The following is a 14,731-nucleotide window of genomic DNA, read 5'->3' as shown; positions in this document are numbered from 1 at the left end:
TTAAGCTCTTCTGGTGGAAGCTGATGACTACCCCGCCCACTCAAGAATCCTCCTGTGTATCATCTGAGGGAGGAGAAAAGACACACAGGGCCTCAAAGGCATACCCAGAGGGCCCTTAAGAATCAAGTTTCAAAGTACCTGAACTGAACAGTAAAGATAGCCAAAAGAAGAATACCTAGTATTTGAGTGATTTAACCTGACTTAAAAAGGCATAGAACCTCAAATGACTAAAATTTAAAACCTTCTAATAAGTGTCATTAGTCTTCTCTGTTGCTATTTACAGTAGAACCAGGACTCTATATTAAGACCCTAAAGACAGATGTCTAACATTTTCCATCTCCAAGTCTTTAAGCAAAACAAGGGAAAATTGCATTGGAAAAATTTATCTAATGATTATAACTTGCTAGGTCCTCTAAAAAGTCCCGAAACCTAATTCTTGAGAGTATTATGTCATGGAATCTTGTTTCTTTAGGTAATGCGCAGGGTTATTATGGGCTGGGCTAGAGTTAATTCCATGACCTTATCCATCAATGGCATCATTCTGTAATTTTATCCAGGTTCTCTCTCCTTCAACCTTATTCAAATGGTCACCAAATTCTGTAATTTCTTTGTCCAATAATTTCTCTCCGCCCTTTCCTTGCCATTCTTAGATCCATCTACCTGCATTCACACCCTCACTTCCTACCTTACTTACAAAGGCAATAGTTTAATCAGGTTTTCAATTCTTTCAATGTTTGACTTCTTCAATCCAGCCTTAGAGAGTCATTACACGAATCTTCTAAACTTCCATCATGGTACATCACTGCTCAGGATATACAATGGTTCTTCCTTTAATAAAGGAACTGAGTTCCTCCTGCTGCTAGGACTTGATTTTTGAATAATTTTTCCCATTCCAACTATCCAGTGTCTTCTTCCTTGGACAGATCTCAGCATTGTAGTCTACTGAACGCATTGCTGTACTTTTTTTTTTTTTTTTTAAACCCAATAACTACATCATGCCCTTCTGGACACACCATTTCTGAGGCCTCTGTCTTATCCAGATCCTACTATCCCTTCAAGACCTCCCTCCATGAGGCCTTTCCATAGGACTCCTGCCCATGTTACTTCCTCTCTGTCCATCCATTTTGGCTCTTATTTATACTGTTGAGTGGGACCCTACTTGTTTTGTCTTCCTTGCTGAATTTTTTGATTACTGAAAATATCCACTTTTATGATACCAAACAAAACTCAGCACACTCAGAACTAGCAGTATCACTGAATGGCAAATACCTGTTTTTGTAATTGGCTTCTTTGCTATAAAGCAGTATATTACAAAATTTGGAAGAGACCCACAGTAATAAATACCTATTTTCCCAATACATAAATATATATGTATGCATGTATACACATATGTAATTGAAACACGTTTTATGAAATAATACTTATCTTTACTACATGCAATGCAACTGTCTTTTTAAGAAACAGCCTATATTTTGGACAGCTGCCTACCTAGAAATTATAATGAATATTGTTAGGTATATTAATTTTATTATGTAAAAAAGTGCTTGTTTTTAGATACAGATCAGAAACTAAGTTCCTTGATATCTGTGTGTAACTTACTTTAAAACAGATTACATACACACCCACACAAAACAAATACAAGAAGTTTAATTGTTGAATCTGGATAAGTATGTGGGTATCTGCTGTACTCTTTCTTCTGCTTTTTCTTATAAAAATATAAAATGCTACTTGTTACTCATTCAATTTATTTCATGGCCAACCAATGAGCTTCAATACTGTTTGAAAAATAGTGCTTTATAAATAGGAAAAAGACAAGCCATTCCTTCCTATTTGCTAATTATATTTAAGGAGGCGCTAACATACTGAAGAATGTTTTAAGGTTACTTCCTGGAGTGGGTCAATAAAGGATTTAATTTTCCATTGCTCTGAGTCCACTAATCTCTCCTTGAAAATCCTTTCTATGAAACTTTCTATGAATTATTAGTACCTTAGCAGGAGAGTATAAGATTAAGGACTAGTTTTTTACTTGCAGAGATCACAGAATCATCATTTACCCTATGGGACCTTTCATCCTATGAAGAATCTTTGCAGTAAAAGGACTACGTATGGGAATGGCAAAAGTTCAAGACAATGTATTGAAACTGAAAATGTCATAATAAACATGTGTCCTGGTTAAAAAAATAAGTTCCAGGAGCAGAGCCATAACACCTCATTGAACTGACAGTAAGAAGGAAGTGTTATGAATGAAATAAATTTCCAGAGAAATAAAATTCTTTCCATTTAAAGGCTAACATTTTTAAGTCTTGCTGATTATATATTTCTGAATTTCTAAATTCCTAGGACTGTTTTCCTGATGACTGGGTCACTCATATGATGAAGTTTGCATTGTGATGTAGCACCATGACTGCAGAAAGAAACCAAGACTAGATCAGCAGGGGACCAGGGCTCCAGGTGTAGGGCCCTCATTTGAGAAAACAAGGTAGTCGGACTTTCAACTTCCAAGGCCTCTGCAGCTGATACCCAACAATTCTGTAAGGCTGGTAGCCCTACGCACATACCAAAGAACATAAATTGAATATGGGGTGGGGAAAAAAAAGGTTTATAGCTGTTTTTATAGAAAATAATACATTAATAAATAATAATAACACAAGAATAAACTGTTTTGCGAACTCAAAATTGTAAACCTACTGTTGCCCTACCGTGTATTTACCCTTCCTTATAATGAATCTATCTTACCAAAATGAAAATTAAGCAAACAGTAGTTAAAAACCATATGCAGCAAATGAAAGAAATGAATAATTCTTAACACAACAACATAGATGAAGCTCATGTATGTCATACTTAATGAAAGAGACCACACACAAAGCATACTTGCTGTTTGATTTCAGGGATCCGGAGGTCAGAACAGCGGGTCACCCTTGTGGGGAGGGTAGGGAGAATGATCTACGGGAAGGTGGCACAAAGGGGTGCTGGGTGCTGACAATGTTGATACCTGGGATAGTCACTAGGGGCACCCACAGGCAAAAATCATGCAACTGTATAATTGTACATTTAAGGTGTATGCACTTTACAAGTTATTCCTCAAAAAAGTAAAGAATAAAACATACCAAAAAAATCAATGAGAATACAGGAGCTTTTAAAATTACAACTTTATCTTTACAGTACCTCTAACATTGCAGATACTCAATAAATGTTGGTTAACATACAGTGTTGTTCAATTCCAGCAGAAAAAAGAACTTTAATTTCATTAGTGTGTCAATACATATTGCATTCTGCCAGCTCTTTAATATTTTTAATGTTCCCAAAACTTTCATGACACTACCTAATAAATATTTGGTTTTAGTATCTATATATATAAACGGCTAAGATGCTAAGTGTCCGTCTGGGTAATGAGGTCACATAGCAATGCCTGGCTTCCTCTCCCTAGTGACCAGCTTCCTTGGAGTTTCTTCAGCCCAGGAACAGGACTTGCTTTATAGCCACGTGGAAACATTTTACATTGTAACTAAATGTCAATGAAGCATTTTCCCATACCTCATCTCATTTGACCTCACAGAAGTCCTGGAGTAGGTAGATAGGAGACTTGGTGGAATCCTATTTTCTTTTCATTAGCCGGAAAACAGAGATTTAGAAAGCTTAGAAACTTGACCCGACTGAAAAGAAGTAAGAAATGGTGGACCTTGAAAACGACTTTACGTTTTCTCACTGCGCAGAATATAGTCAAACACTGCTGCAGTTAAATATTTTACCCTTTGTTCTCCCTGAGTAATCTATAATAACAATCTGCTTCGTGTTGAGATTTACTGCTGTGTTGCTGACAATTACCTGAAAGAGAAGTTGAGATACTTCACTGGGCTGGAAAAAGTTTTAGCTAAATATGAAAGCAGGTCTAATTAAGCAAGTTTATTCTATATCTATAAAAGGCTAATAAGTTGACTCACGCATGCACGATACATATAAAGCTCTCGCTGACGCCAATCACACGTGTGTGTTTCCATCTGTCATTATCGATTGTGAATTTGGTTGAATTTCTATTATAGAGAAAGGTCGAATAACGATATTAAAATATTTCTTCTAATAATTTCCTTTCAATGTGAATGAATTCATGCACTGGGCCACTAGTCAGAATATAAAAGAGCAAATGTACAAAACACAGAGAGTAGCCATGTGTATGGCATACTAGTAGCAAAGCATTAATATCTGTGGTATAATTAAGTACCTCAGATCTACACACAAAAATAAATAATTTTAAATTCTGCACAATACAACAACGTCCTAAATACCATGTTGATGCAGGTTGCAAATGGTTCGCTCATAATAGTTCTTAAGAAAGCCAATGTTTCTCAAAGAGGCTGAATTAACTAAAGCACACAAAGTACAAGTAGGGCTTACTCACTCAGACCAAACTGTTTTATTACTGTTAATGGAATTGATTAATTTAGGTTCCAAGCCAGGCCCCCCACAATACAAAATTTCCACTTCAAAAATGTTTTTCTGGGCATCTTTTGTGAGCCAGGCAGGATGCTAAAAGCACTCATGGAAAGATGAGTATGGTGAACTCTGCCCTAGGAGTTCCCACTTGGGCGGAGAGACACTTAGGCAGGAAGATGTACAGGACGCAGGGCTGTAGAAGAACAATGTAGTAAGTACTCTGAGGGCACAAGGGCTGGAAGTGAGCAACCAGAAGCTTCAGTGATACAGCTTCCAAGGTGATATTTGGCTCAGACGTAGAAGAGAAGCTCAAAAATCAGCCAAGAGAGCTAGCAAGAAGCACAGACAAAAAGTAAAATATTTAGGAAACTAAAAGTTTTCTTGGGGCATCTAGAATTTAGAAGGACTAAATGGGTCATTCTAAATCAGAGTATGATTGGGGGCTGGGGAGAAAAAGAGAGAAGGCATGAGCGCCTCAAGAAGATAGACAGCCTGGGGCAGGCCCTGTAAACCATGCTATGCTTGAACCTTCATCATGTAGGCAAGATGAAGCCAGGGTTTTAAACATAGGTGGGAATTTTTTAAAGTATAAAAATAAAATATTGAGGAATAGAGAAGTTGAAATATCCAAAAAAGTATAAGGAAAAAATCACCCTTAAAACCTCCCTTAATTACAGACACTGTTGAGAATCATTAATTCTTTAAAACATGTAACTGTGCCTATACTGCACACAGGAATTTCAGACCATGTGCTGCTCTCAGTCACACAGGATTCGCCGAATCTGTAGGATTTGGTCTATCTGTGGCTGTACCTGCATGCTGCCCTGCACAGCAACACCAAGGGGCCTCTGACTGGGTTGCAGGGATCATATAAGCAGACCTACTTAAAAAAAACACACATTTGAAGCTAAGGAGAGTTGTGTTCTCACTTAAAACTGGTATCATCCATCACATGATGGGAAGTCAGGCATTTTGCCTTATAAAAACATGATTTCTTCTATCTCCACCTATCTCTCTTCTGGGGACCCGAAATGCTAAACAAACTGATTATCACAGCCCTGGTGCTTTTTATCAGAGAGCTCTACAGATGAAAAGGGATAAAATTTTCACCCAGGATGAAAGAAAAGGTAGGAGCTAAAGATGACTTCCCTTTTGTTTTTTATTTATGGACTAGAGGCCCAATGCACGAAATTCATGCAAGGGGCTCGGCCCTCCCAGCCCCAGCTTTGTCCAGAAGGTCCTCCAGAAGGTCGTTCAGCTGTCCAGTCTAATTAGCATATTACACTTTTATTATTATAGATTACAAAGAGAAATCCTTCACTGCACACTGTAACTAAGCCATAATTACAGAAAATATCCCAGATCCTTCTGACTGTATACTGAGGTACACCTATCCACTTTTATTACTCTGATTCTGTCTGAACCCCCCCGCCCCCGCCCCACCACACACACACAAGTTAGAATACTAAAAGGGGGGAAAAGTGTATGAAGAACAAAAAGCAGTCTGGGAAAATTTCAACACCAGACTTTTAAAAAATCTTTCCTGGGCACTGTAATGAACCAAATCATGGGTCTGTACCTGGCTTAGAGCCCTAACTTCCCAATGAACTCAGATAGAACACCTGCTCCGAGCTTATTACAGAACTGCCTGTGCACAGAACTGCCATGGGAAAACATTAATTTAATGTCCAATCAGAAGAATGTCTTTCTTCTTAAGAGGCTTTTACTCATGCATAGTTCCCTAAAATATATGAACGATGGGGTTTTGTTGTCTTTTATGGGGAAAGCTGATGAGCTTAATAAGGCCCCAATGGCTGCTGTGTAATAGTATTCCAATGTAGTGTACTTTATTTTTATTAAATTGACTCAGTCCACCTACATTATTCAGCATTTCAAAATGTTAGAGGACCATCTGTTCACCACTGAGAACATTATGAAACCTCATTCAGCCCAAGATGTTATCCTGACTGTGATGAACGAAAATTCCTTTGATTTCTATACAGGATAATGCCTCTGATGTCATGCATTACCTCAGATGTTGTTATGACTGACGTTTTATTAATAAGGCCATTGTAAACATCTGTAAGTGCCACAATCCCTGTGGCAGAGATAAAGTTTGTCTAATTGCTTTTCATCCTGGATAAACATGTAGACCACAGCCGGTGAATATATACTTCATATTACAGGACTGACTTAAAGTGTTTAATTCTATCTAATCAGAGGCCAGGATATGTTTATTTTATTAGGGGGCACATTCTTCAAAGGAACCAAACTTCTTATGCAAACAGTGAGAAAGTGACAAATAATTAGGCAAAAATTAAATGGCAAGCAGATCTGGGCACATCATTTATTTTCCACTTATATAGCATCTTTCATCAAAAATTTCAATAAATCTTGATAAATGTTCTTGTCCCAACCCAGGATATGATTATCTGAAAGTGTTACAAATCTGTTCTGAATTTCATAATAAACAACTGACAGATATTAAGTCTTTAGGACTCATTGCTAAGTCGTTCTTCCCCTTTGCCTCTCATATCAAGTTCTCTTTCTTTCTTGATATTCTCTCCAACACTTGATACCTGCCTGGACTAAGTCTTTCATACTGCACATCTGGACCACACTTTCTAACTCAACTCACTGTCTCCAGACTGCCCTTCTCAACGGTCACCACAGAGGCTATATACAGGATGAGATCTAAATTTTGTTAGTTGAAAGTCAAAGTCCTCCATGTCTTGACCCAAATCTGAATCTCTCCATTCACACCTCTTACCTGGACCAAATGGTCTGATCCGGGTGAACTGTGACAAGATCAAGAACATGCCCAGATCAGTTCTACTAGCTCATCTCACCTTTGCTCATGTGCTCCGCCCATGCATGCAGTCTTACCACCCTTTCCACTTCCATCATCTACTACTCGGTGCCTGCTATGCCCCGTCAGCATGACAGATGTTTGACACATTTTGCCTTTAATCCTTACCCCAATTCTGTAAGGTATGTTTAGTCAATCATGATAAGCATCACAGAAATCCAGGACTTTGACAAGGTCACAAACTAGCAAGTGATGAGCCAGAGTCTGAACTCATGTTCGATTCCATAGTCTGTGTTTTTTAAAATCTCATACACACTTCCTGAAATACCATCCCCAACCTTCTACTTACCTACACCTTGGGGTTCCTTAGGAGTTTGGCTCAGTTTAACCTTTTCCACACACAGTCATTTCTTATCTCCTCCCATCTAGTAATCAGTGCTTCCTCACAACTCCTGCTGCTCTTAGAGTCCTTCCTGTTGCACTAAATCCTCCACTGCCTTGTATTATTAGTTACCTTATGTGTCTTCCCCTTTTTTGCAGTCCCAGAGCCTCACATTGTCTCTTGAACACAGTAGGTACTTGACTGTCATAACCAAGCCCTTTTGTACTTTGATATTATTGTCTTTGGGTGAAATTCCATATCGGGTAGGATAATTTCAGTAACTGAACAAAGTAAGTTCAATTATAGGGGCCTTTTTGAGCTCACAAACTAAGAAGATCAGAGGACGGGGCTAATTTGGTGGCTTAAAAAATGTTATCAAAGACCCAAACTCTTTCCTTTTATACATTCCAATGTCCTCAGGACATTTGCTCATTCCTTCATGGAGGCAAGAGAACTACTGCAGCTCTAAGAGTCACTATGGACAAGTATTGTCTGGCTATAGACAAGTATTGCTGTCTTTTCATATTTTGTTAGAGAGGAAAATGTTTTCCAGAAGCTCCCCTTAGGCTCCTTTGGCCAGGACTGAGTCCTATGTCCATGAATTAGTTGCAAGGGAGGATGTGGAAGCAGTAACATTTCAGCCTCTACTGCAGGAGCTGGCTCTGCCAGCTACATAGAAAGGGAAGGAACATGGTGCTTGGATAGGCAACTGACAGTGTTTGCAAACACTGTTAGAGAAATATTAATGGAGCAATAAGCTCTGTATAATAAAACTCCTCCATGTCTAAATAGATGAATTGTCATAAGAAAGGTTTGCTAATCACGTTATAACAAATAATCCATTACAATACAGGTAAGAAAGAAGAGAAATGGAATCTCCCAGCTCTTTAGCTGATAAGTTGTAAATACATTCCTTATCCTCAGGTCGTCAGTTAAATATCACGATTTCTTCAACCACCATGATCATCACAAAGAAGGAAAGGCAAGTGGGGGTCAAAAACTAGCCCTCTTGAGATTCCATGTAGTTCTCCAAACACATTAAAACAGACAAAAATACCAAAGAGATTTAAAGAACAAAAATGGAGAACAAAGTATTTACAAGCCTTTGCCTTTTCTCCTCTTTTTTGCTGCTTCTAACAGGATAGTCTGCCTCAATTCATCACCACCTGTTTTTAGTTCGAGAATCAGCATAGATATCCAACAACCGGGAACCACTTTAAAAAATTCCAGTATAGCTCTAGCTGGTTTGGCTCAGTGGATAGTGTCAGCCTGCGGACTGAAGGTTCACAGGTTTGGTTCTGGTCAAGGGCACATGCCAGGCTGTGGGCTTGACCCCCAGTGGGGGGCGTGCAGGAGGCAGTCAGTCAATGATTCTCTCTCATCATTGATGTTTCTATCTCTCTCTTCCCTCTTTCTTCCTCTTTGAAATCAATAAAAATATATTTTAAAAAAATTCTAGTACAATGAAAAACAATGCAGCCATTTAGATGGAGGTGGACTTGAATGGCTACCATGGGAAGCTGTCCAAGCTAAAGGACTAGAGAAAAGATGCAGAGCTCTGTCTACATACATACTTATTTGTGCTTTGAAAAGGGGGCAGTGGTGGGGTTTATATAAATGTATACACATGTGCTCTGTATGAAAATCTCTAGAGCAGTGGTTCTCAACCTTCCTAATGCCGCGACCCTTTAATACAGTTCCTCATGTTGTGGTGACCCCCAACCATAAAATTATTTTCGCTGCTACTTCATAACTGTAATTTTGCTACTGTTATGAATCGTAATGTAAGTATCTGATATGCAGGATGTATTTTCATTGTTCACGACCCACAGGTTGAGAACCGCTGCTCTAGAGGGTATCTTAGGAATTGTGAATGGTAGTTATCTCTGGGGAACAGGACTAGGAAGTTGGGACCAGAAATAACTTTTATTTTATATTCCCTTTCTGGTTTAGTTTGTTTTTATTCATCTTATTTTCATATTAAAACAAAAGTCTCCAGTATCCACATTGTCAAAGTGAGACTATTATGCAAATAATTGCAAGATTTCATTAGCACACTCAAGATACTTTCTTGTTTCCTGTTAGGACCTATGATTTTACTAATAATAACAAAATAACTGGCCTCAGTATTCAGGACAGTGAGCATTTTTGTAATGCAAACTAACTTAATATACGAGATTACTTTCTGAAAAGCTCCCTACTGAAAAGGTTTTTAAATCCAATTTCCCAAAGAAGTAAAACCATGCTTCAAAAGTTAGTTCTAAAATAATTTTTATAGAATGGAGCTGGTATTGCCAATTCATAAATATGTAAGTTTTCAAGTAAAATCACATAAAAAAATCATGTATACTAATGTTACATCATTCTTGTATAACTTCACAAAACGCCATCTCCTCTAAGGACCAATGCTACGGAAACATTTCTATGGAGAACTGAGTGTCCAAATGCTCACAACTCTGAATCTGTATTGTGTGGGCGATGGTATTTCCCAAGCAGGGACCTTTAAGAGAGCATCATAGGAGCACACCGGCAGCGTGTGACAGGCATGTCCTTACCCATGCAAACAAAGAGAGTCACCGAGTTCATTCACCTTGTGACTGTCTACACACAGCTCACGTGACTCCTGGGGACTAGATTGTTTTATTTGTGATTGTCAGATTTTAAAGTTTTGTTTGCCCTTCAAAATGGTTTTGTTTGTAACAACACCAAAAAAAAAAACCGCAATAAAGCCATCTCCTAAAGGTTGAAGTTTCTCAGAGGCCAAAACAGGACCGGACTACTTCCATTAAAAAAACAAAAAAAACTTGTTTTGATGGTTCTAGAATTTATTTTTACATGAAGCAATGCTAAAATGGGATTACAAGATCTATCTGGAATACTTACACTTAATTAATTCTTAAAACATTAAAAATGGTTTGGCATTTGAACACGCACGTGCTCCAGAGGCCCAGAAATTCCATTCCTAAGAACAAATGCCCATGGTTCAGAGTGCACTGAAAATATTCATAGCAGCAATGTACACAACAGAAAACACCAACAATAACAGCCACCCAGAAATAACCCAGAAGTCTACAGACATTTGTACAGTGTAATAAAATGAAACATAGCTACAAGAATTAAAATGGGTAAATCTTAAAAGAAGCAAGTAAAAGAAGAAGACAACAGGCAGTATGAATTCCACTTTATAAAGGTCAAATGCAGGCAAACCCATGTTTAGGTCTGAACACCTACGTTGTAAAATGACAGAAAAAGCAAGGAATGGCTAACACAAACCTTAGGACAGCATGTCCTAGGGGTAGGGAGGCTTGTGATGGAGAGATATGCAATCAGGGTCAAGCTTGATTTCTTACTCTGGGTTTTAGGTATAGTGGCAGTTCACAGTTATTTTTTAAACACATATTTTCTATATGTAGCATTTTACAATTTATGGACATTTAAACTTAAAAACTATTGACAGAATTACATGGTAACATAAATTAAATGTGTGTATCTGTGTAAGTTATATTAACATCATATTTAATCCTAATGCTCTCTCTAGCTCTAAACTTAACTCTGGGTAGCAGGTTAAATGTAAATTTGAGGCCCTATTTAAATTGTGACCTGGACTCGAAGGCCCTGAGGCTATCAACTGCAATATGTCCTGACTATCTTTTTGGGACATTATCCTCACTGGTCACACCTGGGAATGTGAAGGATCTAGTCCGGAGAGAGCCCCAAATTTCCCCCAGGCTACAGATTTGCAGCCTGCAAACCACCCAAGTTTGCACACACACTCCTGGGTCACACACTCCTGGGTCAGTGGGAGGAGCCTGGAGGAGGAGGAGTGGGAAGCGCTGAGAGGGCTTCTCCAGAGGAGCTGTCAGCCAGCAGCCGGCAGGAGGAGACCTTTCCTGCAGCCGTGGGAACAGCCTCACAAAGAAGGCAGCTACACTTGTTTATTCAACAAGCAGGGCTTTAGCAATTTGGGTGGGAATTTCCCCCTTTCATTCCAACTGAAACTGTGCATGTCAATCTCTGTCAAATGTTGCACTCAGATGCCATGCAGCTATTAAGATGCTTTGCTGTTAGAACAACTTGTTTTTTTTTTTTTTTAATAACAGAAATTTAATCTCCGAGATGCAAAGGATCAAATGTAGGCAGCAAATCCTTACAAGTTTCCTACCCCTACTTGTTTTATTTTCTAAAGGCTAAGAATTGTTACCCACAGGAAAGCAGCCTCTGTGACATTCCAGACAAACCTCTGATGCAGAGCTAATTGAAAAAAAATTACTGCAATGAATAAATGTGTTCAAATATTTTAATATTCAGGCAATGAAAGATTGTATTTATTTTTGAGCAATATATTGACACGCACACACAAAGTCACAAATTAAATATGGATTTCTTATGACATCAAGCAGCACACATGGGCAGGATTCAGGGGAAATGGAACCTTCTCTGCCTCATAGGGGCCTTGTGTCCGGCACCCTGGGGTGTCTGAGGATGGTTGGTGAGCCCTGACTGTTCAGACAAATATTACGCGTCCCCTCCTGCTCCCAACCCAAGGCTCAGGGGCAGCCTCCATACCTTGCTTTCTCACAGTGGCTGTCACTGTCACCCACAGTCAGTGCTAGGGAGTCTGAAGTTTTTAGGGGAGGGAGGACTCAGATATCCAATTGCCAACAGATCGGATATTACAGTACAAAGTTAGATTCCAACTCAGTCTGTTTAGACCAGGGGTCCTCAAACTACGGCCCGCGGGCCACATGCAAATACAAATATTGTATTTGTTCCTGTTTTGTTTTTTTACTTCAAAATAAGATATGTGCAGTGTGCATAGGAATTTGTTCATAGTTTTTTTTTTAAACTATAGTCCGGCCCTCCAACGGTCTGAGGGACAGTGAACTGGCCCCCTGTTTAAAAAGTTTGAGGACCCCTGGTTTAGACCTACGATTACTTCCAAACTGACAGCGAAGGGGGAGGACAACTGGCTCCTTTCCAGCCAGTCGCCAGCACACTCAAACCCAGACATTGTTCATCTGAAATCACACATGTTGGATTTACATTTTTAAAGGACCAAAGGCGGTTCATTAGGAGTCCAGGCAGGCTAAATACCTAGAAACCTGATGAGAAATAGCGAGGGATTTGGGCAAGCACGAGGACAAATATTAAGAGCACAAAAATAATTTATAATTCTTTCAAATATCTCATAGAACATTAATGACCACAAAGCGCTACAATACATGTTTACATAGTCCAGTTGAAATGCAAGAGTGGTGAAGAGACTTACCAAACGCCACACAACCAATCAGGAAGTAGACCAGGATCAGCAACCAGCTCCCTCCTGCCCGGCAGGCAGCCGCTTCTGCAAGGCCGGCAGGCTAGACACTAACAGCACCTTCCTATGACTCACCCTGGACTTACAGAGATACTGCTCACATATCTCTGGGTATTCCTGTGTTGGTCTTAGAGAAACTCCACGCCCTGCACCATAAATCAATATAACTGCTAGCAATAATACACTGTATTCAACCCATCGCTGGACAAATAGGCTCTTTGTGTGGCCAGAAGAAAAGATACACATTCTGTATCTTTGCAGGGACGCAGCCTAGGACAGAGTCCTGTTATCACACAACACTGGGATGGCGAGAGAACCCTAGAGACAGTCAGTCGGCACCCCGGCTTACCAAAGAGGAAACAGGCTCAATTCAACAGACTTTGGTTGGGCAGAGTCCATACAATTCAGTGAACGGAGGACAGGAATCCCCAACATGAATGAAGGCAGAATGAGAAGTAGTACAAGTGCCTAGGGAAGGGCAGTGACTCAAAGGCAGTGAGTGAAGTCAGGAGAATCCTTTCTCTGTTGCTTCATTCATGAGACAGATGCTCACTGGTGCCTTTCCGTGTCAGGCACAGTGAGGCGTCCTGGAGTTGCAAAGGGGCAAGTCTAGTGGCGAGGGAAACAATGACCTCCACTGGTGAGTGCCATGAGAGGTACACGGGTGCTATAAGGCAGCACACGGAGGGGGGTGGGTAGCATGGGGGGCGGGGGGACAAGGTTAGTATAAAGAGACTTGTCAGTCAGAAGGTGCTTCAGGTAAAGTGAGTTCTGAATCAGTTTCACAGACAGCAGGTAAGGATTTGGAGGATGCAGTGCACGGCGACGGAGGCAGGGGAAGAACTGAGTTGGCAGGCAGAGACCAAACCTCGAGGGTTCCAGTTATATCATGTTAAGCTATTTGGATTTCAGCTGAGAGGCCATGTGGCATCTGCCGAAGGGATTAGAAAGATGAGATCCCTGTTTTAGACCAGTCCTTCAGAGAAAGCTGGGGCAGACTGGAGCCTGCGGTAGTACTCTGAGGCAAGAGCTGGTGGAGGCTGGGTGTAGGGTGGTAGCAGGGGAAGGAGAGAATAGCGTCTAAATAGCGTCAAAGGACTCCACAGCAATCAGCTGGCTGTGGGGATTAACGGGGAACCAAGGAAAACCCCACTCTGGCTCTGCATTCCTTGTCATGGCCATTCACAGGACAGACAACTGAGGAGAGGCCAAGAGGAGGCGGAGGTTGGAGTAGAGGAGGAGGAGTCAGATCCAGACACAATGAATTTGAGGTTCTATTGGATGTTTAAGCACAGACGTCCAGAAGAATGCTCAGAGATATGGGGCTGGAGAAACAGAATTGGAGCCTTCAGGGACAGTGCCTTCGGGCAATTCACTAGGAGGGTATGCATGGACTTCAAGGTCAGGCAGACCAGATCAACTGCCAGTTCTGCCACTGAGTAGCTGTATGACCTAGGACAAGTAAATTAGAGTTTTTAAAAAATATATTTCTTTGATTTCAGAGAGGAAGGGAGAGGGAGAGATAGCAACATCATTGATTAGCTGCCTCCTGCATGCTCTCTACTGGGGATTAAGCCCACAACCCAGGCCATGTGCCCTGACCAGGAATCGAACCGTGACTTCCTGGTTCACAGGTTGATGCTCAACCACTGAGCCACACCGACCGGGCTAAATTAATGTTTTTAAGACTCTAGTTTCATATGAGAACATCCCTCCTAAAAATTAATGAGATCAGAAAAGAACCCCATGTCATGCCAGACATAGAGATATTTAAAGGTTTCCTCTTACCCTT

General features: G+C 40.2%; 1 protein-coding gene across 6 annotated transcripts in view; it reads right to left on the bottom strand.

The window, feature by feature from the left end:
* Positions 1-14,731, bottom strand: part of TMCC3 (transmembrane and coiled-coil domain family 3) — a 254,640-nt gene that overhangs the window by 26,203 nt on the left and 213,706 nt on the right. Inside the window, exon 1 of one of the 6 annotated variants that reach the window (XM_070409567.1) lies at positions 12,892-12,911. The exons of the other annotated variants lie outside the window; for them this stretch is intronic. The gene's annotated coding sequence lies outside the window, so the exon portion shown is untranslated. Of the gene's footprint in view, positions 1-12,891; positions 12,912-14,731 lie in introns of those variants that run through there. 6 annotated transcript variants of the gene reach the window in all.

Source organism: Myotis yumanensis, unplaced genomic scaffold (assembly GCF_028538775.1).
Source record: "Myotis yumanensis isolate MYYU_CA2020_CCGP unplaced genomic scaffold, mMyoYum1.0.hap1 SCAF_3, whole genome shotgun sequence".
NCBI classification, from domain to species: Eukaryota; Metazoa; Chordata; class Mammalia; order Chiroptera; family Vespertilionidae; genus Myotis; species Myotis yumanensis.
The sequence above is the reverse complement of the archived record's forward strand: the minus strand, read 5'-3'. Positions and strand labels throughout refer to the sequence as shown.